General features: G+C 40.7%; 1 protein-coding gene and 1 long non-coding RNA gene across 3 annotated transcripts in view; one reads left to right on the top strand and one right to left on the bottom strand.

Annotated features, from left to right (window-relative positions):
- The window catches only part of KLHL29 (kelch like family member 29), a 404,977-nt gene that overhangs the window by 59,231 nt on the left and 319,698 nt on the right, over nucleotides 1–26,048 (top strand). The gene's annotated exons all lie outside the window — the stretch shown is intronic.
- Nucleotides 3,826–17,446, bottom strand: LOC308473713. 2 transcript variants are annotated; one of them, XR_013984232.1, is made up of 4 exons: nucleotides 17,125–17,446; nucleotides 14,973–15,219; nucleotides 12,843–12,947; nucleotides 3,826–5,649 (listed from the first exon to the last, which is right to left on the bottom strand). It is a non-coding gene; the product is annotated as an uncharacterized lncRNA (long non-coding RNA). The 2 variants fall into 2 exon arrangements; XR_013984233.1 differs by lacking the exon at nucleotides 17,125–17,446 and having other exon boundaries at nucleotides 14,973–16,860.

Below are 26,048 nucleotides of genomic sequence, written 5' to 3' on the forward strand. Positions count from 1 at the left end.
AAAGCTACCTTTCCCATATGTCTTCCAGTCCATCTGTGCTGCTAGCATAACAACCTCATTTCTCACCTTCGTTCACAGGCATTCTGCCAAATTCTTTCAAAGTTTTATCTAGCACATGCACTAACCCTTAAAAAAAAAAAGAGCAGTCTCCCTAAAAGAGTGAACTCTATTTAACCATCAGTGCAATCCAGAAAATGACTGGTGTACTAAATCCCCGTTGAACACCATGAGATTTAAAGAGCTTAACTGTACATTGAAGCCCCACTGATCTCAAAGAGGCTTGAGCACATCTCTCCTTTTTCCTGAATTGTATTAAAGGGGCTAGAAGGAGCTGTGTGGGGTGTCCAACACTTCGACCTTTAGAAAATCAGTATTCCTAGTACTTCTATATCATCAAAGCAACTTTCAGTCTACTTAGCTTCACTGTGTTCCTGCAATTGTTCCTCCAACATTATGAACCTGAAACAATTATTGGGGAGTAAGCCGAAGAGCTTTCTTTTTTCAGCGGGAACTCAGTTCTGGCACCTCTTTTTCTTTATATATAAAAAAGCACTGGTAAGCCCCATAGACTTTTTGTGAACATGTCTAGAATCACACTGCACAATAGCTATCAAAATGGCGCACCAACATCCCCACCAGCCAATGAGAGCTGTTGTAGTGTTTCCCTGGAGCAGGCATCCCCAAACTCAGCCGTCCAGATGTTTGGGGACTACAGTTTCGGTCACCTCTGACTCCTGTTCCTGTTAGCTAGGGATGATGGGAGTTGTAGTCCCAAAACGTCTGGAGGGCCGAGTTTGGGGATGCCTGCCCTGGAGGAAGAGGAGGGAGAGCTCCCTCAGCAAGATTTTCTGTCTCCTTCCTCTTTTCAGGACAGAATGGAGGAAAATGCACACTTGTCATCTTAGTACCATTCAGACCATCTCAGTAGAAATATAAATGACCCACATGTAGCCCCATTCCTGCTCCCTTTTGAGATCTGATTCAACCAGTAAGACTATAACAGTTTCCTGTTATAAGAAACGATGGCTACTAACCTCTGAACAAGTCAGGATTCTAAACAGCTTGAGAGTTGGTTTTGGATAGTTTCTTGTGCTCCCTGGTTCGGATGAAATGGAAAGGATGGGTAATTAGAGATTCCCATATTGCATTTGGGTTCACATCAAAGGAAGCAGCCAACAGGCTGTGTGCTCAGGCAAAGGCTCATTCATCTCTCTGGTTATTAAGCTGACACAGTGCTTGTCTAAACTGCTTAGAATGGTGGCGACAAGCCACACTTCTGCATTATTTTCACTAGGAAAGGCTAAATACCCTCTGAACAGTTTCCATCCTACTACGGTGGTACCTCGGGTTAAGTACTTAATTCGTTCCGGAGGTCCGTACTTAACCTGAAACTGTACTTAACCTGAAGCACCACTTTAGCTAATGGGGCCTCCTGCTGCTGCCGCGCCACCGGAGCACGATTTCTGTTCTCATCCTGAAGCAAAGTTCTTAACCTGAAGCACTATTTCTGGGTTAGCAGAGTCTGTACCTGAAGCGTATGTAACCTGAAGCATATGTAACCTGAGGTACCACTGTATAGGTCTTTACAATCTCTGCTGCTTATGTTTAAACTTGCCTGACTGAGGGGATGATCATGTGCATAGATACGTAAGCCAGGCAATGTGTGATCCATACATTCAGTGCGCATACCTGCTTGTTTGACTGATGCAGTATGCCTTCCAACTCTTATGATTCCCCAAAACAGGAGGAGGTGTCATGTGAACCAAGTCTTAAATGGAGTGCCTGAGTCATCTGTTACCTTTTTATGGGGGAAGCTTCGGCTCAGTCTGCTGTGACTCGGAGACTATCCTTGGCTGGATCAATGTTGTGTGAACTAGCCCATAGATTATTTCATTTCCTTTATTTGAGCTGTCAAGCAACTGTTGTACACATTTGACAGGCTTTTTGAAGCTACTTCAAAAAAGACAGATCATACTTTCATAGAAATACTCTGCAGTATCTCATTTAGTGTGCAGCCTGAAACTCCTGGTGAAAAATGATTTCAATTAAAGCTAATATATTTTAAGAAAACATTATTGATCAGTGTGTGCTTTTTACTGGAACACTGCCCCCTCCTTCTCCCCCCAACTGAAACTAAAGAGATTATCTCATGTCACTAGAAAATAAATTGTAATGTCAAAAAGAGCATTGCTTTAAAGGTCAGAGTGCCCATGTGCTCTCTTTCCCAACAATGTTGAGATTTCCCCCAAACTATCAAAATAACTGTTATTACAAACAAAACAAATTGAGATTCTAAAAGTTAATAATAAAACATGAATTACTTTGAGGTAGCAGTGAGAACTATGCCTTCAGCTAGAAGGGATCAGAAATGAGATTTACTCTGTTCGTATTACTAAACAGTCTATTATTCCCATGAGCTATTTCAGAAACTTTTGGTCTTGTTTTGGGATTAGAAATAACTTATACATATTCAGCACCACACGCCAGACACTTTTCTTACTGAGCTATTAATGGAATTTTTGTGGGAACAGTACTCTGTGACTTTCTGTACTCTTATATGTAAACACTGCATTGTGTGTTATGAAAACCTTCAAAGGAAAGCAAACATTTTTTTCCAAGGAAAGCAATTTTTATGAAAATATGAAACTGCCTTATAGTCAGACTTGGTGAGGCAGTACTATCTCCCTTCAAGGCTTTGAGTTGAGATTCATTTCAGCCCTTTTACCTGAGCTTAAAAACATAAAGCAAGGATGTGTGAATTTGAGTGTGGAATTATTTGCATACCAAACATATATGCTGTACCACTGATTTTTAAATTACCACATTTTTCTGTGTATAAGACTAGGTTTCCCCCCTAAAAATAATGTCCAAAATTTGGGGGCACCTTATACACAGATAGATCTCTCCCCTCCCATTTTCTTAAACTGAAGTCCCACAAAATAGGGGGCGTCTTATACATGGGGGCATATTATAGACAGAAAAATACGGTATATCCATATCCTGCTCTTGCATGAGGCTTTCCAGGGGTTGCCTATTGAGGAAACTGATCAGGTCTGCACCACCCAACTCTTAATTTCAGTAGTATGGTAACACCAGGTCCTCCAAGGCCATTACTTAGCCCTAATGACTGCATGTTCCTTAGAACATGCAATGAAGATGTGCTTGCTTTTAGATGTAGCTCTTGACAGACAGACACCACACACTTAGTGTTTTACATTACAGTGGTAATGTACGCTTCAGGTTACATACGCTTCAGGTTACATACGCTTCAGGTTACAGACTCCGCTAACCCAGAAATAGTGCTTCAGGTTAAGAACTTTGCTTCAGGATGAGAACAGAAATCGTGCTCCGGCGGTGCGGCGGCAGCAGGAGGCCCCATTAGCTAAAGTGGTGCTTCAGGTTAAGAACAGTTTCAGGTTAAGAGCAGACCTCCGGAACGAATTAACTACTTAACCCGAGGTACCACTGTAGTTCACACTCCCAGACAAAGACAGACCCACATAAAACACATCGCAGTAGTCAAGCCTTGAGGTTACTAATGCGTAAACCAATGTGGTCAGGCTGTTGCCAGTGGTTGACTGTGGTTGTAGCCAGTGTGCCCTCTGGAAGTGGTAAAAAGCCTTCCTGGCTTGTTCCTCTTGTGACATAGATGTATCAAAGAACCTCTGAGTGAATACATGGACCTTCAGAGGGAGGACCACTGTGACTCTGGAGTACCATCTCTTTAAATATACAGGCCATATCCAAGCAAGTTGTACTTTGAGCGGACCCATTGAAATTAATAGACTTGATTGATGTTCAGTGGGCCTAGTCTGAATATGACTTAGGATTGTATCCAGCTAAGTCTTTAGTTGATTACGCTACTCCCTATCAACTCCCATAATTTGCCCCTTAATTTCTGCCATTTTGTAGTGCAGGCGGACCCTTTGGTCTATTCTTTTCAAAATGTTGGTTTACATGGTTGCCTTTTGACAGCTCGTGCCATCCATCCCTTTGAATGCAAAATTCATACACATCCACCTACTTGGTTGTATAAGCATGAATGTACAATTTAAAAATCAGAATATTTTCTTCTGCAAAAACAGTTGCAATTTGCCAGCGGGAGATTTCTGTTGATGGGTCTATTTGGCCATAGCTTTTTTGAGGTTGGGAACAGTTCTGACACATGATGATGCACCTCGGAAACTTCCCTACAAACACAGCTGTTCCAGTATTTCCTGTCAACCTCCTTTCACCAGCAGTTCTTTGTAGGAGGGTTTAAAATGCTGCTTGAATCAGCTAAATCAGACTTGCACTATGAATGAACTTTGTTGCAAAGATAGACGTGACTGCGGAGACATGAATTATTGAAAGGTAAATTGTTTTTAGTCACTGTTTCTGTGTTCATGTAGTGTTTGAAGAGAGGAAGAGTTGAAGGCTACTGAGAGGACAGATTGTGTTCATAATGAATCTTGAATGGTTTTGCCTACCTTTGCTTTGAATTCAGAAATCTACCTTAGCTTCCTTTGAGTGAAATTTCAATTTTTAGATGAAAAAATATATAGTGTGTTCTTAAGCTTTAGCAGCTACTTAAGAGAGCTTGTTTTAAAAAAGGGAGGCATTGGCTGTTAAAGTCTGTGATGAACGCCATTAAGTGCTGTGTACAGCTTCTTAAATCCTTTATACACAAATATTTTAATCTTTCTTAAGCCCTTTAGCACCTTCCTACACACACACACTCTTTATAATGGAAGAGGCAGATTTCCCTCCCCCTTTTTGGCAGCATTATTTATGTAGGAGGATCTTAGCGAGATTATAATCTTCCACTTCCCTAGTCATAAGCCTACTCAGAACTTCTTTTTACATTCCTACCAAGAGAAAATCTTCAAGAGCTAAATTTGAATATTGGAATTGCCTCTAATATCCAAAAATAAATGGTTGATTGGCTATATATTTAATTTATCAGTGTAGAACTGGCAAAGTGCATGTAGTTCGTGATGTTTATGTTTATAGCATTCTAAGATAAGACCTGTCTAGTTCTAATACAGAATCAACACTTGAAGGAGCTAAAATGAAGGGTTTATGCTGCTGTAAAACTGTTGCCATCTTCATGGTTTTGGCTCTGTTTTGAGAGTAGTTGTGCAAGGTTCTAGGTTTTCAGTAGACTTAGAAGCCCACTATATATTCTTCTTGCTGTCCGTGGCAGAATAATTTAACACTGAATGGAAGAGTTGTCATCAGTTAAATGAGGCAAGAGTTAGTTGCTTTTTATGTAGAACCAAATGTACACCAAATCTGCTGCTGTGAGCGAAGATTCTGTTATATTTCTGCCTCTGTTTCCATCAAATTACTTCCTTTTGCTAGCATCATGTGGCAGATCAGCTAGGTGCCTCCTTGATTTATCTGTTTCAGAACTAAATAGGAGTAGCTCTGATGTATGTGTTTTCATATGGCTGCCATCCAAATAAGGAGCTTGTAAAAGAATAATTTCATCTGAGCATTTTTGAGCTCTTTAAAAATTGGACTCAGTAGTTCTTTAAAGGAGAAAAACTTGCTATATAGTTTTGCATGTGAGTTGCATTCTTTTTAATTCTTCATCTTCCTCATTTAGCAATTCATGCTAGTCTGCCCGCCATCTTCTTTCTTCTTCCTCCACCCTCAAATCAAGTGCTGAAAATATAGAAGAAAATAATATACTTTACTACACATTGTCCTTCAGTGGCACCTTTTACCCACACTGCTATACTTGGGCTTGTAAAGGGTGCATTGTGGACTATGATTTTAGTGCAAAACTGCTTACAAAGTGGGGATTCTGGTCTGCAATCAATCAGGGTAGTACTGCTTCAGAGTAGTCCCAGCAAGTGTGAAAACTTTAATAACATATTGGGGGGGGGGGGTAAGCCCCATCCCACATAATTAATTACAAGATGTGGCACACACACACCATTTGAATGGCAATGCCCATCAACTTAGAGGGGGGCGGCCCCCTCAAATATTTTATTCAGGGGAGGAGAAGGGAGCTTAGCCCCTAGGAGTTGACTCCTGTAAGTCCCAGTCTTACTTTGATGGCTGTCTCCATAGGGTGGTACCTGGAAGAGGATGCTCAGATTCTTGGATCCTCCAATGTGGGGTCAGTTTTATCCTCCATGCAGCTGAACGTCTACATAAAGCTGCTGAGTGGTGATCATTCAGGGATTTGGAGTGTGTTGTTATCAATATGCCGAGGACATGGAACTCAATTCCTCCTGTACTTCAGGAGGTGTGGCATAGGATGTACCAGACCTGTGTTAGGCTTCCATAACGAGAGCCAACAAACTGAAGCTCAATCCAGATTAGACTGGGGCACTGTTTCTGTTTAGTTCAACCTCTTCTGAATGGAGTTGCAATCCCTCTAAAGGAGCAGGTGCACGGTTTGGGGGTACGTCTGGCTGTATGTCTGCCTGTGGAGGCACAAGTGAACTTAGTGGTGCAGAATGCCTCCTATAAAGCTACAACCCTGCCTGGACAGGGAATGCCTAGTTTCTGTTGTCTACACTCTGGTAAACTCTAGGTTATATGGATATACAATTAGAAAAAAGACTATGGAACTTGGTTCCAATATACGATTATGGTGGTGAGACTTTTATATGCACAAAGATGGAAAGACTCATCATTACCAACTATGGAGGATTGGTTGTTAAAATTAATGGACTTAGCTGAGAGGGTGAAATTGACATGTTTAATCAGAGGAAAGTCATTGCTAACATTTACTGAAGATTGGAAACCTCTCATAGACTTTTTGTGTGAAAAAGAAAATGAACTAATGACATTTGGTTTTGAGGACTGAAGATAATGTTGGTTTATAGAAAGTGGTTTTATTGGGTGTTATATTAAGAGTGGCTGAGTTGGATAATGTTTATATATCAAGGACAGGCAAAGAATCAGAAGTTCTTTATTTTCTTAACTACTATGTTTTTTCTCTTTCTCTTGCTTCCCTTCTCCCCTTTATCCCTTTTCTCTCTGTCCTTCTCCATTTCTCTATATTTTTTATTTTTTTCTGTTTTTATTTAGATTAACATTTTAATTTTGATACAAAGATAATAATATTTGAATCTGTTTTTTCCTATAATAAAATTTATTTTTTAACAAAATTAATCCGTATCTGTACATATATTAGTTTGTTTTTGTTTATCTCATCTACAAACTTCCCTTCATCTCATTGCAATCCTGGAGCACTTTCCAGTAAAATGATTGAAACAGAATATAGTAGTACATTGAAACCCTAATAAGGTCAAGTTAAACAATGTAAAACAATACCAAACACTTGATAAGAGCAGTTAATTATATGCAAATCTGTGTTCTCATCTGTGTGTTTTTCTCCTTTTTTTGGCCATGTGCAAGCAGCTGCCTTGTTTGCAAGTGTCCTTAAAAACAGCATTTGCTAGTATTTCTTTAGTGATAAAAACCAGGCGTGCTCCTTGGGGTCAGGGAACCATCAGGTTCTGTCAGACGATTCCAGAAGCTGATTTCTTACAGAGTGTTATACAGAACAGCGTCTGGACACCATAAATTTCAGCCCTAGTTTTAGGTGGAATTCTTAATCTGTTCCACATCAATGCTCCAAGGCCTCATGTTTGCATTGTCGCTTGAAGCTCTGGTTCAGATCCCAAATCTGTACTTAACAGCTCCTGGGGCAAATCCCTGTCTCGGTTCCAGTTCCCCATCTCTAGCACAGAAATAACTTGTGCCCAGTGTCATAGGAAATCTTGCCTGCTTTTGAGCCTTGGGTAGCAGGCCATAAATGTAAATTGATTTACCTACATTTAACTCTGTGCTTGGCAACAAGCTGGGTATCCTCTAGAGTAGTCAGAAGGAGAACAGTGGTACATCATGTTTTTCAATAGCACTGAATAGTGACTCATGTTGTTGAGAGCCATCTAACATAAGGCAAATCTTCCAGTCAGTAGTTGGTATAAATAACTTGTGACAAAATAAGTCTAAAAAGCTCGCTTCCAAAATTCTCCTTTTTCAACCCAAACATTGTGTGGAAAGCTCTATGCTCCATCTGCTTTAAAAAGTCTTTCCCCCACTGCTTAATCATTCATATAAAAAAGTTTGGGATAGCCAATCTCGTAAACTTGTTTTTAATTAAGAAAAAAATTGCCTGAATGATTTTTGAAGGCTTAATAGCAATTGCCAATAACGTTACTTTTAAGCTTTGTTTAGTTGGAAATGAGATGTGTAACATCTTTATATAACATCTCAGGACTCCTATAGCTTGGTAACAAGGGAACTAAGAACGATATACTAAAATGCAGAGGTTGCTGATTAGATCAGTAATCTGGTCTGTTCTCTTTTGAGTGTTGAATTCTGTTATTTTGGCCAAATACTTGTATCTGCCAGATATCATGTAACAATTAGCCATGATAACCAAAGCGTTCTGGACCCTATTGTTCTAGGACCAATCAGACTGCTGCATTCTGAATTCTATTGTTCTAGGACCAATCAGACTGCTGCCTTTTGGATCCTATTCAACTCAGTACATAACACTTTAAAAGCATTAAGATCTGTTGGTCTACTCGTTTGCAATTTGAATAGGGTTACTTTTAAATAACTGCAACAGCACAAAGTCTTTGGCTTTATAACGAGACATGTAGGCAGTAAATTCAAGGTTTGGGAGGAGTGCTACCATAATTTACCAGATGCAGAAATCCAACCATCAGCCTTCCCCCCCCCCCCGCCTCCTTCAATTCAAAACTGGTTTCCACAGTTGTCAGAAATTGAGGCAAAGAGATCTCCTCCTTCCATCTTGGTGAACTGTGATACCCAAGTGGGAGGTGTGGGTTTGTTGTCTCCTGGTGAAAGACAAACATTTCCAAGGAAGTTCTGCTTTTTGCACAGCAGGCGACTGCCTCTTTTAGCTGAAAAGGTTTACTGAGCGCTAACGTAAGGAAGGGATGGGGTGTTCTCCCCACAGGGGATGAGCACACAAAAGAAAATTCTGTGGTACTCAGTTGAAAGTTAAATGGTTATTGTACTATAATAATTATTTAATGCTGGAGGTGGGAAATGTGCTGTTAGCTTCTGTGTGTACATACACACACAGCAACCATCAGTTAAAACTTTAATTGCCCAGTGACATTTTTCTAATACCTGGGCTAACCAGGCTCCTAGACATTAATCCAGGTAACCAGGATTTGTGTTTAACTACACTCATTTTTTGGCATTTTGACATCTGTTTGGGCTTCAGCTTGATGATTTTAGAGTAATGAATTCTTGGTACAGTATGCTAATACAAATCTTAAGTGGTGTGTGTGTGTGTGTGTGTGTGTGTGTGTTTGTGTGTGTGTGTAACTGTCAGCCAGACTCTCTTAATCTTTTCTCCTATGCTCCCTACGAGTCAATAACCCTAACAGATCAAACACCATTAACTGTAAAGCTGGAAATTCATTCCAATCCTTCTAGCGGTGTGAAACCTGCATTAATCACTGTGATTGTGTCAACGGTATGATAATGTCACACTTCCGTATCAAAACACGACAGCGGCTCTTACTTGAGAGTATCAGAGAGATGCAGAACTGAACTGAAGCAGCAAAGATGTCCCAACAGTTGCCACACCCTTCTTGCAAAGCTTTTAAAGACATGGCGGGGCAAGCTCACTCACAGAACTTTCTCATGTGCAATCTTGTGTTCTGTCTGGTCTAGAGATGGGAAGGCCTGGAAAGAACCCGGAAAAATTGGGGGGGGGGGCGCAGGTTTCCCCCCCTGTTTTTCTCCAAAGCCATTTTTTCCAGAAAAAAGCGAGAGAGAGAAAACAGTTTGATATAGTTTGAATATTCCACACACACTCCCCCCCCCCAATTTTCCCAGGGGAAAAAAAGGCTTTGGGGGGAAATGGAAAAAACCTGGGTCCCCCTCCCCAATTTTTCCAGGTGTCCCCCCCCCAGGCCTTCCCATCTCTAGTCTGGTCTCATCTATGGAGGAAGCACCTGGTTCTCAGTGACAGCGCTGTGTCCTGCCCCTTTAACTCCAGCTCTGCTGCTGCCACCTCCTCCTACTCAGCTGGTCAAAGTACTTCCCCCTCCGCAATGAGGCTCTGCTCCCTGCAGGAGAAGTAGAAGGGAGAGTTGCAGATCTGCTTTCTTCCCTCCAACTTGTAGAGTTGCAAGGGGGAGAACCTGCATCCTTAGGTGCCAGCATTCACTTCTCCCCTCTGCCTTTTCTCCTTACTCCTCCTCTGGCTGGGGCTTCCAAACCATGCCAGATCCCGATGACAGATAGTTTTAATATTTTATTATACTTTATTTGTCACGTGTATATAGCTGGACGGATGGTTAACCTCAGCCCCACGTTAGGCAAAAGATTCCTGCATTGCAGGGCATTGGACTAGATCACCCTTGGGGTCCCTTTTGACTCTACAGATCTATGATTCTATGATCTTCAAGCCAGCAATCTTTTGTCATGAACTGGCAGGACAACAGGGAGGAAGAAGAGGAGTGTAGCCAGGACCGGGACACATCAGGACAAATTGGGGATGGGGAAGGAGAAGTTGGTGTAGGAAGTACTTGTGGGGAGGCGGAGGATGATGAGGGGAAGGGGTTCAGTGCACAGGAACCAGAGCAGCAGGACCCATTACCAGAGCCATGTTCTGACTCCACAAACATGGCGGGCTCTGAGGTGTAGGGAGCAACAGGCAGGGCACTCTAGGAGGCTGAAGCAGGCTACTAATGCTGACCTCACTAGTAGTTGACCAGGTGGGGCTCACTAGCTCTGGGAGAAGGTGTGTGATTCTTCAGCTGGAGTAGGCTTGGAGCAGGTGAGGGTCACATGCCTCATCAAGCCCAGATGCTGCAATCAGCACAAAAAGTATAAAAGGACAACAGAGCTGAGGTGTTGTGGCTGCTGTATTGCCCATGTTGATGGGCCTCAGCATGGCAGTTCCAGTATCTCTGTAGGACTGTTCTTCACTTTGGACATGTGGATTGACCCTGGACTGAGGACTTGACATACTGACTTTGCTGCCAGGTAGGCTAGGGGTTCAGGACATCTTTCCTCCAGGGAACTCTTCCTCCCCTTTTATCCTCACAGCAACCTTGTGAGGCAGGTTGGACTGAAAGACTATGATTTGCCCAGGGTCACCCAGTGAGCTTCATGGCTGAGTGGGGATTTGAACCCTGGTCTCCCAGGTCTTAGTCCAACTTCCTAGCCTCTGCCTGGCATGGTCTGCAGCAGGTATGCTTGTCTCCCTCCTAAAACCATACCTGAAAACAAGGAGGCTGGTTTTTAGGGTGTAGGGATGGGGAATCTTTGTTCTTGTAGTTTTAGGTAGGGAACCTTTTTAGTACAGCTATGTGAAAGGAGGCTTGGGTTATGGATGATCATAGGCAATCGCATTTATTTCTTTTTACGTGTAAGTCACCTAAAGGCTTTGGCGTGGGTAATGCACAAATTCAGGAAATGATGACAAGAACAATTATATCTTGCAATTTATGATGAAAAACAAAACTCCCTTGTCCTTATCCCCACCCAACCCTCAATTTATTGAGTTTCTAGCCATGCACAGTTGGGTGGTTTGTTTAGGCTCAGTTTAGTATATTAAAAATGCAGTCTTCATGCAGCACTGATAGAGGAAGATTTGTTGACTTTACTGAGACTTGCTCTGGTAAAGCACTTTGACAAATCGGGCTGTGAGAAAGCCAATACAGTTGTCTGCATGCCAGGAGTTGTTTGGGTTTGACAGGCTTAGAGGAGGCAAATCTCATTTGATTCTGCAAAAGCCATGCAAGTGTGCCCGTTCTGGTGTGTATACTGCTGCAGCGACAAAGGAAGTTGCACAGTCTGGATCAAGGATGGCCAGGAGTTATTCTGTATTCCTAGGGGTTACTCTGGGCTCCAGGCAGCCTTCCGGGGATCAGACTGTATTTTACTGCACAAACCAACCTCATAAGTTCAAGTCTCATAACGAAGGTAACAAACGTCTTGCCATTCTACAGCACATGCATTCAGACATTCCATATAAAAATATACTTGTACATACTAAATGTATGGACATTTTCTTTCTTTCCAAGTTAAACTGAGAATGATTCTTTCAAGCCTGTAGAATTTGGTATATCCACTGAATATCACATTAAGATTGGTTTGGGGTTGAATTTGGCTGGCTAAGTCACAGATAGTGGCAGCCTTGATGATGTAATCAATGATTCAGTTATTTGACAGCATCCCAACTCAATTCTTTTTATATGCTGTTGATATGAGCATGTAACAATCTGCAGGTTTTGTTGGAATTGATCAGTTTTACTACAAATTAATAAAATATCCTCTTTTAAAAAATCTGGCCAGCACTCAAGAAGTTATCCATGATCTTGATTAGTGGAAGGTGTGAGTTTACTAAAACAGTGATTTTGTTTACATGGGCACGTTGTGTAGTTATTACACATGATTAGCTGTGCAAATAACTTTGTCATTACGTTGCAGGAGCAATGTAATGCTTCTTTGAACTTCCAGATTGGGCCAAATAAGTGTTCTACATTTGGTAGCATTTTGAAAATAAACATTTCTAATTTTGACTTCCTGGGCACCAGGGGGACTTTAATGGGGTTTTTTTTGGCAGGGTGAGGCTCCCCCACCATTGAGTAGAACATTTGAAACCATCAAAGCAACAAGAGGTCGTAAGAACTTTTTTCTTAAAATTCTGTAAGACAAACAGATGTTTTCCCCGCATTATTAGAATTACCTGTACTTAAAAATGAAAACTAAAACTGTAATGCTTAAGGGATTTGTGACAAAATCCATATATATATATATATATATGGTTCATGAGCATTCGCCCAAACTACTCGCAGTCATTGTAGATATTATATATCTTGCAGAGGCAGTATAAATACCTCTGCTAGTGCTGGGAGACACTTGATCCTGATCACTGAAGTCTTTACTGGTATGCTGTCAACAGCAATTCAAATCAAGGGAAAGGAGAGTGACAGCTGGGACCCCTACAGAAGAAATGTAGAGAAATGTGCTTGGTAACTACCTAAGGCAGGTTTGTTCAATGTCTTGATTATCTATCTGGAGCTTGACTGTGTTTTGGTAGTTTTCAGAGAGGCTAGGTGTACACTATGCAAGCTTTGGCTTATTTTAACTGAGGGGTAAATGTGTTACGGTTTGTCATTATTCAGTGCTGTCAATATACATAGGCATTTACAAATTATAAAAGGAAAATGGGAAGGGAATAATAACACTATAGGGTTGCATGCATGCTAGTGGTTTTTGTTGTGGTTTCATTTTTGTATTGTTTTACGGTAAGCAGCTTTGAGCATTTTTAACGAAAAGCAGTTCACGAACATATATATTAATCTTTCTCTCTATAGAGTGTTCCAATATTAAAACATTTCCCCTCAATTAGTCCAAAACGTTTATTTATGCATAACTGTTCAAGACTGTCGGTGTTTTTGTGGGAGCATCTTTTTATAGATTAAGTCGGGGGTTTTTAACGGAGAAGTATTAAAGACAAACATAGGATTGGATTCATATGTTGCACAAGGAGAAGGCTACGTGCACAAATATTTTTTCTGCCTCCTGAAAAGCAACTCTAGGGTTAAGAGGGCTTTACATTGATGGTGGGTCTGCGTTGGGTGGGTGGGTGGTACTCTAAATTGACCAGACGTATCTTGAGAGGCTTTGCAAAGGGGGGGAAATGAAGTGGAGATGAAGATCCTTGCATGAGTGGCCTTTTACTTTCCCAACCTTTGGGGTCCAATTCATTAAGTATGCAAAGTCTTGAGGAAAGGAAAGGTACGGAAAAATGCTGCTCTCTGGGGTGAGAACACATGATGTCTTCAGAACGACGTAAAGCCAGTCAGGTATTTAGTTTACACATTCAGATAAAGAAAATGGAAGTCTTGCCTATGATTCTGTGAAGGGAAAATAGAATACGGCCTTCGTAGCTATGTCCCTGCTATTATGAAATGAGAAGGTATCTTGGACTGGGCTTATTTTCTTCCCTGTGAATTGCATAGCAAGGGAAATGGGGCTCAATCGGGGGAGATTTTTGTCAAGTCATTTTAATTTTTGAAAACTTTTCATGCTTTAAAGAGGCAAAGCATGTGCTCTTACAAATATGGTGCTGACAGACAAGTACATAAAACAAGCTGGTTGTGTTTTGAAAAGAAGAATAAGTTTGCTAGGAAATTTGCTGTTTGAGTTCAGCCTTTGGGCCTTTGTGTCTAAAAGCAACAGCAAGCCTGTGTGTTATATATTCTCTTGCATTTTGTGCTCTCTCCTACGCTGCTTGGACTCCAGCAGCCACAAGATCAGGCTTCATAGCTAGATGCCTGCAGCGGAAAGCTTGCACACCTGTTAGGCTGCCTGTGCAACTCCAGCAGGGAGCCTTGCTATTCTGAATTTAAGCACCTTCAGCTTTGGGAAAGGAGGATGAAATGAGATCTGATCTAGAGGAACTGTAGAGAGGATGATCCTGGTTCTAATTTTACATCTTCGGAAGGGTTGTTTATTTGCTGCTGTCACTAGAATGGAGGTGGAGGAGAGGGGGTGGGAATTAGATGGCAGTCATACATTTCATATTGGAGGAGTTGTGTTTAAGATCTTGATGATGTTCAAGAGATTCACTAGCAGATACTTCATATGTTAAGAATAGATTAAACTCATGGGAGCAGTGTGTGTGTGTGTCTGTCTGTCTGTCTGTCTGTCTGTCTTCGTGTGGTGTTATAACCTTGTGAGACTTATTAGCAATTACATCTACCTGAGACTTGAGATCTACCAGGCTGCTTCCAGCTGATTAAAATTATCTGTGAAGAAAATAGTCTGGACATCTTCCCCACTAAGTTTTCATGAAGCCATTGTTTGATGAGCCTGGTTTGTTTCATATAATCAAAATGGGAACAAACCCAGTACTAAGCCAAAACGAAAAAGTGCAGATGGTATGCATTTGGGGAGGGGGTGTGGTTCATGGAAAAGGGCTCCAAGTTAGCAGATGTCAAATATCTGCAATGATTCTCTACTTGTCAAGCATCCTCCCAACTCCACCCCCGCTGTAACTAAATGGGAAAATCTCTTCCTTTTGATGTCCTACAACTGAGTATCATGTTGATAATTGATTGATGTAAAAGAAATTGGCTCTTTCATATCCTTCATCTTTTAGCCCAAGCTTTGAGCTCTGTCTTTGTAACATGCATGTTGTACTGATGAAGCTGTTTCTGTCTCCAGCTTTGTTCCATCTGGCAAAAAAATCAGTTTTTACAATATGTGCTTTGGAAAAGAAAAAAGAAAAACAAAAATCAATACCCCATTTGATAGAGACTGAGAATATAATGTGGGCTAATGCCAAAGGATATATGGCAGGTGAGGCCTAAATTTGCTTTAATTTAGTCCCCCCTTCTTTTGTCTTGGTAACTCAACCAACTGATTAATTTTGTCCAATGGCTTAGAAGCACATCTTGCTTTTAATAGGAGGGGATGGGTTTTTGGAAGGGATTTTTGAACATTGATGGGCATCAAAGCCTCAGGCTAGCAAAATGCTGTGAGAAATCACTTTTAATCATTTTAAATTTTTAGAGGGGAAACATAAAAATCTTTCTGCAAACATGGTGACATGGCTGACTCAATTGATCTAGAATCGGAGGTAGTGATTACACTTGTGTGGTAGTTGATTCTGTGGCATGTAAAAGTCTCATACTTGTCCCAGTGTATTTCATGCTTTTAATAACATCATTGTCATAACCTTTGCCTGCAAGAAAATATCCATAAGACTGTGTATTAGAGGTTATGTTTGTAGGGCAAGGGCGTAATGTGCCAGTTTTTATAAAGGGCGCATACATGTGGCTATAAAGTATTTTTCTCACTCAGGCCATGAGATGAGGGTCCTGCCTCTGAAGACAGTTCAGAAATTTCATCTGGTGCAGAATGTGGCAGTCATGTTGCTCACTGGGGCAAGGCAATTTGAGCATAATATACTGATCCTGGCCCAACTTCACTGGTTGCCGGTTTCCAGGCCCAATGCAAAGCGCTGGTTTTGACCTATACAGTGGTACCTTGGGTTAAGAACTTAATTCGTTCTGGAGGTCCATTCTTTACCTGAAACTGTTCTTAACCTGAGGTACCACTTTAGCTAATTGGGCTTCCCTCTGCTGCCACACGATTTCTGTTCTCATCCTGAGGTAGAGTTGTTAACCTGAGGTACTATTTCTGGGTTAGCGGAGTCTGTAACCTGAAGCATCTGTAACCTGAGAGCCTTAAACAGATCAGGACTACAGTACTTCATAGAAACCCTCTTCCCATATGAACAGACCCAGACCCTGTGACCATCACCTGAGGCCCTACTTCGTGTACCCCCTCCTCAAGAGGTCTGTAGGGGAGCAACATGGAAATGGGCCCTTCTGTGGTAGCTCCCTATTTGTGGAATGCTCTCTTTGGGGAGTCTTCATTACATATCTTTCGGAGCCACCAGGCGAAAACGTTCCACTATAACCAAGCCTTTGGCTGATTAAACATTTTGTGGCCTTGTGTGGGAAGGGGGTTATTGGATTGTTTTGTTTTGTATTTTGTTATCTTTTTTGTGTGTGTTTTTTTGGGTGAACCACCTTACGATCTTTGGTAGAATGGTGACATACAAACCAAATAAATAAATAAATAAATAGTTTGCTCTTCATTTGTTACTATGAGATAAAAATAGGAATTTCTGCAGGTGCGTTCCCTCCATAGCTGTTGCCATATGAATGCATTTATTACAATATCTGAAGCAGAGTACAAAACATCTGAATGGGGTGACCTTCTGAATGAGGCCATTTCCATAGTGCTCTTGTTCTGTTCCTGTGGCCAATAGAATATACTTGATCGTCAGAAGAAATAGCTTAGGCTATGTACACATCAGCAGCTTAAAATACAGCAAGGTTATTCCCACCTCCTGTGTTTCAAGTCACATTTGGAAGATGCCTTGAGTGAAAACACGTCAAACAGCAGTATTTCTCAAGGCGCCGCAAGATAGATATGGATTGTAACTGGCATCATGTGTGCACAGCTTTAAGCACCAGCAATGGGAGTGCACTGGAGCCAGAATAAACGGTAATGTGTACACAGCTTTAAAGAACCGTTAAAAAAAAAAAAGTGTTCCCCCTGTGATAACTTATTCTTGATGAGCCATCTAAGATATCTGACCTTGGAGCTATGAGAAGCATGAGTGCTGGTCCATCTTAGTAGGCCTCTTTGTTTAGGTCACTTTCTTGCTGCTGTTCAGCCAATGACTATCATCTATATACAGTGGTACCTCAGGTTAAGTACTTAATTCGTTCCGGAGGTCCGTTCTTAACCTGAAACTGTTCTTAACCTGAAGCACCACTTTAGCTAATGGGGCCTCCTGCTGCCGCCGCACCGCCGGAGCACGATTTCTGTTCTCATCTTGAAGCAAAGTTCTTAACCTGAGGTACTATTTCTGGGTTAGCAGAGTCTGTAACCTGAAGCGTATGTAACCTGAGGTACCACTGTACACAAAGCAGCATACACCACTTTGTCTAGGACTTCCCATTACTTCACCTGCCCAGATGAGGGTACAGGTGGCAAATACCCAAGTCTTACAGGTAGTTCCTCTTTCTGGGCTCAGAGCCCAGCACTCCAAGCCCACAGATAAGGATAACATCAAAGCATGCTAATTAGCATATATCAAAGCAAGTGAATATAAACATATATGAGCTCATTGCTACAACGGCTACCAGTTAATTGTGGGGTTATATTGACTACCAAGATGGCATTAGCAAAGCTTCCAGAACAGTTTAACTTTGGTTCAACACAGTAAGTCTTTCCCGTTGCCATCTGCCAGGCTTTTAGTGATGGCGGTGGGATATTTACCTCCTCCCACGTGACCATACCTTCTGTGTAACCAGGCTGCCAGCCATTTAGGGTCCTGAGGTTGGGTGCAGGCTCTCCTGGACACATGCACTCTACTTCCCTCCACTGTGAGAACCTTACAAATATTACAGTTCTTTTTACTGCATTTTGATGTAAAGAATTCACCTTGGAATAGGTGAAAATTTTACCAAGGAGAGGATGAAGAACAAATGTGGTAAAGGTCATCCTTGTTTAGTACCCCTATCAATGGTGGTTGAGGTGAAATTAGTGTGAACCAAGGAAGAATTGGCAGTTTCAATATGGCGTAGATGAATTTGTTGCCCATTTGACTGTGTTGTAGCACTTTGAATAACATCACCAACCCAGGCAATCGAATACCTTGAATATGTCTATAGTGACCACAACACCAAGGGGTGGTTTTTATGTGTAGTATAATGGATGACATTTAGTGTGGAACTTTCCTCTTTTAACTGTCATGAGGGGAGTAAATGAGAGAGCTCACAACTGGAAAGGGAATCAGTTACCCACTAGGGGAGAGTGGCTATGTAAGCTCTCAGAATACTTAGAATTAGCCAAATTGACAGACATAATAAGACAAAAACCAAAAAGTGAAGTAAAAAAAGAATGGGAGTGCCTAAATGAATACCTCAAAAGTCAAGGTTCGAGGGCAGAAATCTGGCTGAGTCTGGAATAACCTTGTGAAGTGAAAGGATATGAAAGAAGGATTTATATCTAGATGTTAGGATAGAGATGATAAAGAAAACAGGAAAACACAATGAGAGATAAAGGAGGTCCTGTGGGATTGGTGGAAGTCAATGTTTTGTTGTTTTAGTGTTTATAATATTAACTTGTAAGATATGGATTTTTGTTGTTGTTTTTAGTTTTCAAATGTTGATTTTTGTGTGTTGTGTATTGTTATTTTTTGATACCTTTCGTGATGTTGTTGTTGGTGTGTGAAAAATACTAATAAATTCATTTTTTTAAAAAAAATGTCTTTGAGGCCAAGTAATCTCCCAGTAGGCTTTTACTTTACTTTACTTTACTTTACTCTACTCTACTCTACTCTACTCTACTCTACTCTACTCTTTCCTTTCCTTTCCTTTTTCTTGAAGTTAAATTCCTGTCCTCAAATTGGCCGTGTGGTTCTTTGATTGGAATGTTGTTGGGCTGCTGTTTAAAAGGCCTGCATCTTCCAGCAGAACATGAAAGGAAAACAGACTACTGGGTACTGCTGTGCATAAAAGGATGAAGAACGTTGACTTTGTAATGATTGCTGTTGTACAAAGTTTATTTTTTAACCCACTTCCTTCTCCATTAAGAGTTTCATATTCAAGGAGAGATGAGACACAGTGACCACAAGATTACTGGCAAACTGCCATAGTAATTATCTGTAGACAATATCTGTCTGACAGTATAATAATCCTAATAATTCAATTAATCAAAACAATAAACAAGGGATAAATATAGGAACGCTGAAGGCAAAATAAGTGACACATTTGCTCTGATGGAAGCTGAATAGTTGCAGTGTAAGCCAATTCTCATTTGCGTTTTCCCATCTGTCTAAGTCTGAATATCACTGATATGAGCAGAATCCCCCATTGGGCTTTTTGGGGGCTTTAATCTTTCTAAAGAAACAATTGCTTTTCTATTTCTGCATTTGTAGGTACTCCTTCATCTGTCATTCTTACTAACATACAGGTAACAAAGGACAGAACTGGTCAGTAAGAAACTTTTGGATTTTAAAAATATTTCCTTTTTATAATCTGTGTATTTGATTTGACAGTTCAAATATAAGCCCCAGTGTTATACATAAAGGCTCTTTCAGTTTGGTTTCTTGCTGTTCTAAAGTCAGTTTTCCATAATCACTGCTGTGTTTGCTTTAGTAAAGGACATAAAGGTCAGATTGTAAAGTGATGGACAAGGCCCATAAAATATATAAAAAGGAAATAATAAAGTTTTGAGCAGGGGTTGATTGTATGACTTTTGTCACAGCAGGCAAATTCACTCTATTTCCCTTACTGCATGGTTTATTCAGGCAGTTCTCACAGCATTCAGTATAGAACAACCTGTCTCCTTTTTTGCATATACTTTGATTTTAGAATAAATCATGTTTAGAATAAGCAAACTGGAGCATCTCCTCAATGAGCAAAATTAAGGCAACTGTGAGTTTTTAGACATGGATGTGAATTATTTTGCTGCTTGTGTTGTCCCCCAAACTAATGAGAGAAATATGTGGAATTTGAGTTCAGATGTGTACTACTCAAGTAAAAAAAGGAACATGGGGTCACAGCTGAACTTTCAGAGTTGAGCAGTCCAGGAGAGGCAGTGATGAATATCCCATCTGAAATACTTTAAAATACTTTACCATTGATTTCCGAAGCACCAATTTCACCTTCCTAATTAACACTTACCTTAATTTCTAGTATCAAGAATTCTGCTGCTGACAAGAATCAGGAGGCAAATAGCTGAATGAAAACCAACATGGAAAATCATTTTCTGCTCCTAACATTTTGACTTGAGTAGTGGAAATACTTGCGCCCATATATAGGGCTTATCCACACTTCCACAATTGCCATTTGTTCCGATCTATTGCTAAAATGCATGTTTTCCCTTGGAAAGGAACAGGGCAAGGGGGAGATTGCTCAGACCCATGCTTCCTAGGCACGGTACAAGCAGAAGTGGGGACGAGTCCATAGAAAGACTGTCTTTCTCATCAGCTGAAAAGAGAACAGCTTATTCAGTGGGATATGTTGAAAGTGTCTTTCCCCTTGCCCTAGAGTCCTTCTATTCAAACAAGCAGAAGGTTGGTTCCAATGAGATGTAGAAAGACAAGTGTGCAGAAGCAAGACTTGTATGAATCGTGTGAGCTGCATGACTTGCACAGGAAAACAATGCTGCCTTCCCTTCAGTGAACTGAAATCTTCATTCTGCAGTTTGCTAAACATAGATGGTGATCTCATTTGTGTTCACTACTCCCTCTTTACTCTTCTGGTGCAGGTTTATGTGAGCAAACTGGCTCCAGGTAGTGTCATCGGAACAGCCACTGAAGGCCAAATATTGCTTGACAGCTTGGCAAAATTTAGGGTGCACAAACTTGTTTGAGAAATAATCTGAGTAAAGAATTCATTGTAATGGGGGCCTCTAGTATAGATTGCCATTAAAATGTGTAAAATTTCTCATAGATTCATAGAATTGTAGAGTTGGAAGGGGCCCTGAGGATCATCTATTCCAAAGAATCTGTTGAAGCATATATCCAAGCTCTGCTTAAAAACCTCCAATGAAGGAGCGTCTGTGTAAGAAAAACACTGGGGCCTAATTAGATGAGTAGAATGTCTGGCGTCTGGTGGGCGGGGTTTCTGTGTTTTCTGGAATCGGCCCCTCCCTTTGGGTGTTCAGTTAGAGAGGCCAACTGTCATTCATGCCTCCTCATGTTGTTCTTGTTTCTCTCAGATAGTATGTTATTGTATTACAATTTTCTTTATTATTGTTTGACGTATACATGAGTGGCTTACTTCGTTGAAAGACAGGAAACTCTGCTGAAGAATGGTGGAATATTCTAAACTGGGTGAGTGATTTTTAATCACCCCACTTTCCGCAACACTCAGTTCCACTGCTTTAAATTCAGATTAGTTCCTTTAACCTATATATTTTATTTATATATTTGTAATATATATATAATACAGTCGTACCTTGGAAGTTGAACAGAATCCGTCCCAGAAGTCTGTTTGACTTCCCAAATGTTCGAAAACCAAACTGAGGCTTCTGATTGGCTGCAGGAGGGTTCTGTAGCCAATCAGAAGCCGTGGAAGCTCCGCCAGACGTTCGGGTTCCAAAAGAACGTTAGCAAAGCGGAAGAATAACTTCCAGGTTTGTGGCGTTCGGGAGCCAAAACGTCCAAGTTCCAGGGCATTCGGGATCCAAGGTATGACTGTATATAAATATAAATGTATATGTGTGTGTGTACACACACACACACACACATATTAATTTATTTTTAAAAACATTATTATTATTATTTATTTATTGACAAGGCTTTATTTTCAGCCAGAACTCAATTCTGGCATCTCTCAGGTGGGCACCATTGCCATTATAAGAGAATAATGGAGGTGTTCATGCTGAGTTCCGGCACCTCTTTTTCTAGAAAAATAGTACTGATTAATGGTATATATTAATATAAAGATATATTTCAGTTGATGCTGTTCTTCAATATTGCATTAGTGTATGTATTTCTGTGGTTGATACAACCGTGGTAGTTAAAACAACAATAAGCAACTCTATCTAGTAGAAGGATTACATACCCTAACCATTCCAAGTAGTGGGTAAGGCAAACTATTAACTCCCCCCCCCAAAAAAAAACCTGCTGCCTCCTAACTGGTAACCCCCCCCCCACTCCTTTTCTTCTACACTTTACTAATGGGGACAGTGCAGATGAGATTACTGCTCAGAAAATCTGGCCAGCTTGCTTGCTCCAAAGACTGACATAAGTGAAAATAATACTCCCCTTCGGTTTGCCACTTGTGCTGACAGTGCCATACTTAGCTGCTGGAAACAGGAAGGACTCCATAAATCTTATTGATGGATCCATTAGCTCTCTTTCATAGTAGCATAGCACTTATACCTCTAGGACACTGCTGCAAATATTGGGGAAATACATGGTTGGAGGGGAGAGATAATCCCTTGTTTCCCCCCTCAAGTTAGGCTGGTTAGTACTGATTATGAAGAAAAGTGGGAAGGGAAACCGAGGGCTGCATCTACCTCAATATCCTCTCCACTCCTGAACTTTTGTGTTCCCTTCAGACAATGCTGGTGATTTAACACTTAAGCACCTAGGTGTGTTTTTTTTAAGCACTGTACATTCATTGAAATTTTGCTTGAAGGCTCACCATTGAATAAGTGTCTAAAACTTTCCCCAAGCAAGGACTGATATTTACTGGGCAGAACACTGCTTTTTCCGTGAAATCAATGTCAATTTTTAAATGTTAAGTTGCTATAATTTGATAGCTGGGCTTGGGTAGTTGGCATAAGACACAGCGTAGCATTTTCACCTTTCACCTGTTCTTAATTTGTGGCAGATTTCCATCTTTTTGTGGGCCGATCAATGGGTTACCTTCAAAATTCATGGTTAATTCTTTTGGACAAAAAGCAAAAATTAAATAGTATTTTGATAGCCAAGTTTGAGAGAATTGTAGCCTTTTTAAAAACCCACATTTCTTTAAAGCAGAAGCCATCCTATTTTCAGAGCCATTGTATCAAGAGTGCGTTTGTGTATAATATATGTATGTGATTGTGTGTGCATGCAAGACCATTTTCAAATAAATAGTGCTCCTAGAAGTAATAATTTTAACATTTGTGTTGTTGATTCTGTTTATTATTTCCTTTCCACCTTCTTCCAGGACATAGTGTGTGTTCTTTAATCACACAATGTCACTGTTGCCTTAACTGTCCCAGCTCAGACATATTCTTTTTTTTAAAAAAAAATGATATTTATTGAAAATTTTTGAATTACAAAAGAAAACAAAGAAGAAAAAGAGAAAGAAAAAACAAAGAAAAAACAAACCACAGTCAAACAATACAGATTAATAAAAATAAAAATCAAAAAATAGCACAACACACTCAAAAAATAAAAATATACCACAAACATTTAAAAACAAATCCAATATTCTCAAATCCTTAACTGTCATTACCTTCTTTCTTTGACCTCCTCCTCCTCCCTTTTTTTGTATCCTGGTTATTAATTGTCGCAGCAAATCCTTTCCATACTTCATAATATTCTGTCATTACTTTACCTTACTCTATTTTAATCTTATCTTACTATAACAACCTTAAAGCTTAAAACTTAAATCTTATTTTTACCAATTTCTCATAACCATAATATTCTTACATAATTCTTTAAACATTTTTGCTAAAGCCAAATAATTTCGTTCCAACATTTTTCTAACATTCATCATTTTTATAAAACAATCCTAATAAAAAAGTAACAAAAAAGAAACAATCCAATCTTCATCCAGCGTCTCTTCCTCCTGGTCCCGGGTTTTGTCAGTCCTTTCTATCTCATCAATCTAGCGCATTAACCTGGCAATCTTATGTCTGAGGCCCTTAAGTCCCTTCCATGTCCCTTCCGCAGCTCTTCTTCATATTTATAGCTGTATTTTCCTTTATCTCCTGCTCCTTTCACTCTTGGGAACTCCAGCTTGACAATGCTTGTGACCCATCTCGACAAATCAGCCCCTTTTCCATAGTCCAGACTAAGCTCCATGTGGTATTTAAGAACATGTTTCAAAGTCTCTCCAAAATTAAGAGCCCCCACAACCCCAAACATCTCACGGCCCATTGCCAGACTTGAAAAGTCCAAACCTCCCTGCATAGGGGGGTCTATCCAACCCCCCATTTCCAAACCAAACCAAACTTTATCTTTCCAAATCTGGCTTTTACCAAGTTCATTTGTCAAATCCAAGAATTCGTGTTCCTGCTGGGCCACAGCTCCCTCCATCTCTGGCGCCCAAGATTCAGAAACATCCTCTTCCTTCATCTGTTCTGTCAGGGCACACTCCTGATCTGATTCCTGGGTGGGCTCTAGATAATTTCCCACTGCCTGTCCAAAATTTCTGATCACATCAGTCATAAAATCCGTCTTCTCATGTAGCTGTTCCAGTAGGGCACTTGTTTTACAGAAAACACACAACAGAGCTTCTGAATACATTGTCCTGCAAGGTCAGAAGTCTATTCCCACGATCGTAATCTGTGACAGCTGCAAGCTCCCCGATTCAGAATTGGTTACAGTTTCACAGGCTCCCTCTAGGGGAAGAACTTCTGTTTGTTCTTTTCTTTTAAAAAAAGATCTAACAACAAAATTTCCTTTTTCAGATATTTTGTCAATATTTGTTCCTTTAAGATGCGAAGGGGAACAATGGAGTCACTATGTTTCTCTTCTTTTAGCTATCTGTCAGAAACGTTTGTCTCTGGTCAATGAGCTTCAAAAAACGTCAATCCTGACACCCCACTCCAGGATCAAGACGGTGGAAAGTTACTTTGCTTTACACTCACTTCTGCAGGTTTAAACAGTCTGAAAAAAATCCCCCCTCTTCTCCTGCTACCGAAGGGGGTTCAACAATTTAAAATGATGAAAGTTGATCCTTTACAAGCGATTTTCAGAACTCTAGTTTGCCATGTCTTTGCTTTAATCTATCTACAAAGAAACGGAAGGCTGACTTCCTGTTTAGACCTTCCCGTTTCAGTGCCAAATTAAAATAAACTTTTAAGTCCAATTTTCCTTTCAGCTCACAAATCCTTATTTAAAGTCCAATTGTCCGAAATTTAAGTACTCACGGGTGATTGTTTTAAAAGCCAAATTGTCCCAGGAAAAAGGCAGCGCTCTCCGGCAACGGCTGTGCGGCTTCACTCCACGGAAGAAGCAGTTGACTCTCAGCACCGCGCCACTTCCCCCTCTTCGCTCCGGAGCCCGTTAGTGGGTTCCTTTGCGGGTTGGGGGGGCGCTAAAGGTGCCCGTCGAGTCCCATGGTCACAGGCTTCATCTGCCTGTGATTTTTGAAAGGGTCCCCGCTTCGCCGTAGCGGAAAAGACCCGTTTCCCATGGAGCTGGTCCCTCCAGATCAGAGGGAGTCCGCCATTACCGATGGCGCCACCCCGGAAGTCCCTCTCCACCCCGGAAGTCCCTCATATTCTTTACACATTTTGTCCTTTTCCATGGAAAATGAAAGACTTAAAAACAACAGATTTTTAAGGTCTATCATGTTTGATAGGCTGAACGCCACAGTTTATACTATTGATTCCTTACGCTATTGATTGCTCAGTTTACATTATTGATTCATGGGCGTGAAGTCTGATAGCAACAGTCTCTGTGGATCTTGAGTCTAAGAATGAGCCCAGAATTTAAATTGAAATGCAATAAAATACAATATAAGAAATAAAAAGAAGCAATGAAAATACAATTATAAAGCACAACGACTGTTTAATGTAGATGTGCAACAGATCACCCGAATGAAGCTCATGGAAATACAGTTTAGGAACCCCTGCTCTGTATCTTCCTCTGACAAAAAGGAAATCTAATTCCAGGTCATGACATTAACCCTGGCCATTGGTCATGCTGACCAAGACTGTTGAGCGTTGGAGTTCAACAACATCTGGAGCATAGCAAGTTTCCCATCGCCTCACAAGAAGATTATTAATCTGATATCTTAAAAGCAAAGGCTCCTGCAACAGGCAATTGTGCTACTTCA

Source organism: Podarcis pityusensis (assembly GCF_964106645.2).
Source record: "Podarcis pityusensis genome assembly, chromosome: 3".
NCBI classification, from domain to species: Eukaryota; Metazoa; Chordata; class Lepidosauria; order Squamata; family Lacertidae; genus Podarcis; species Podarcis pityusensis.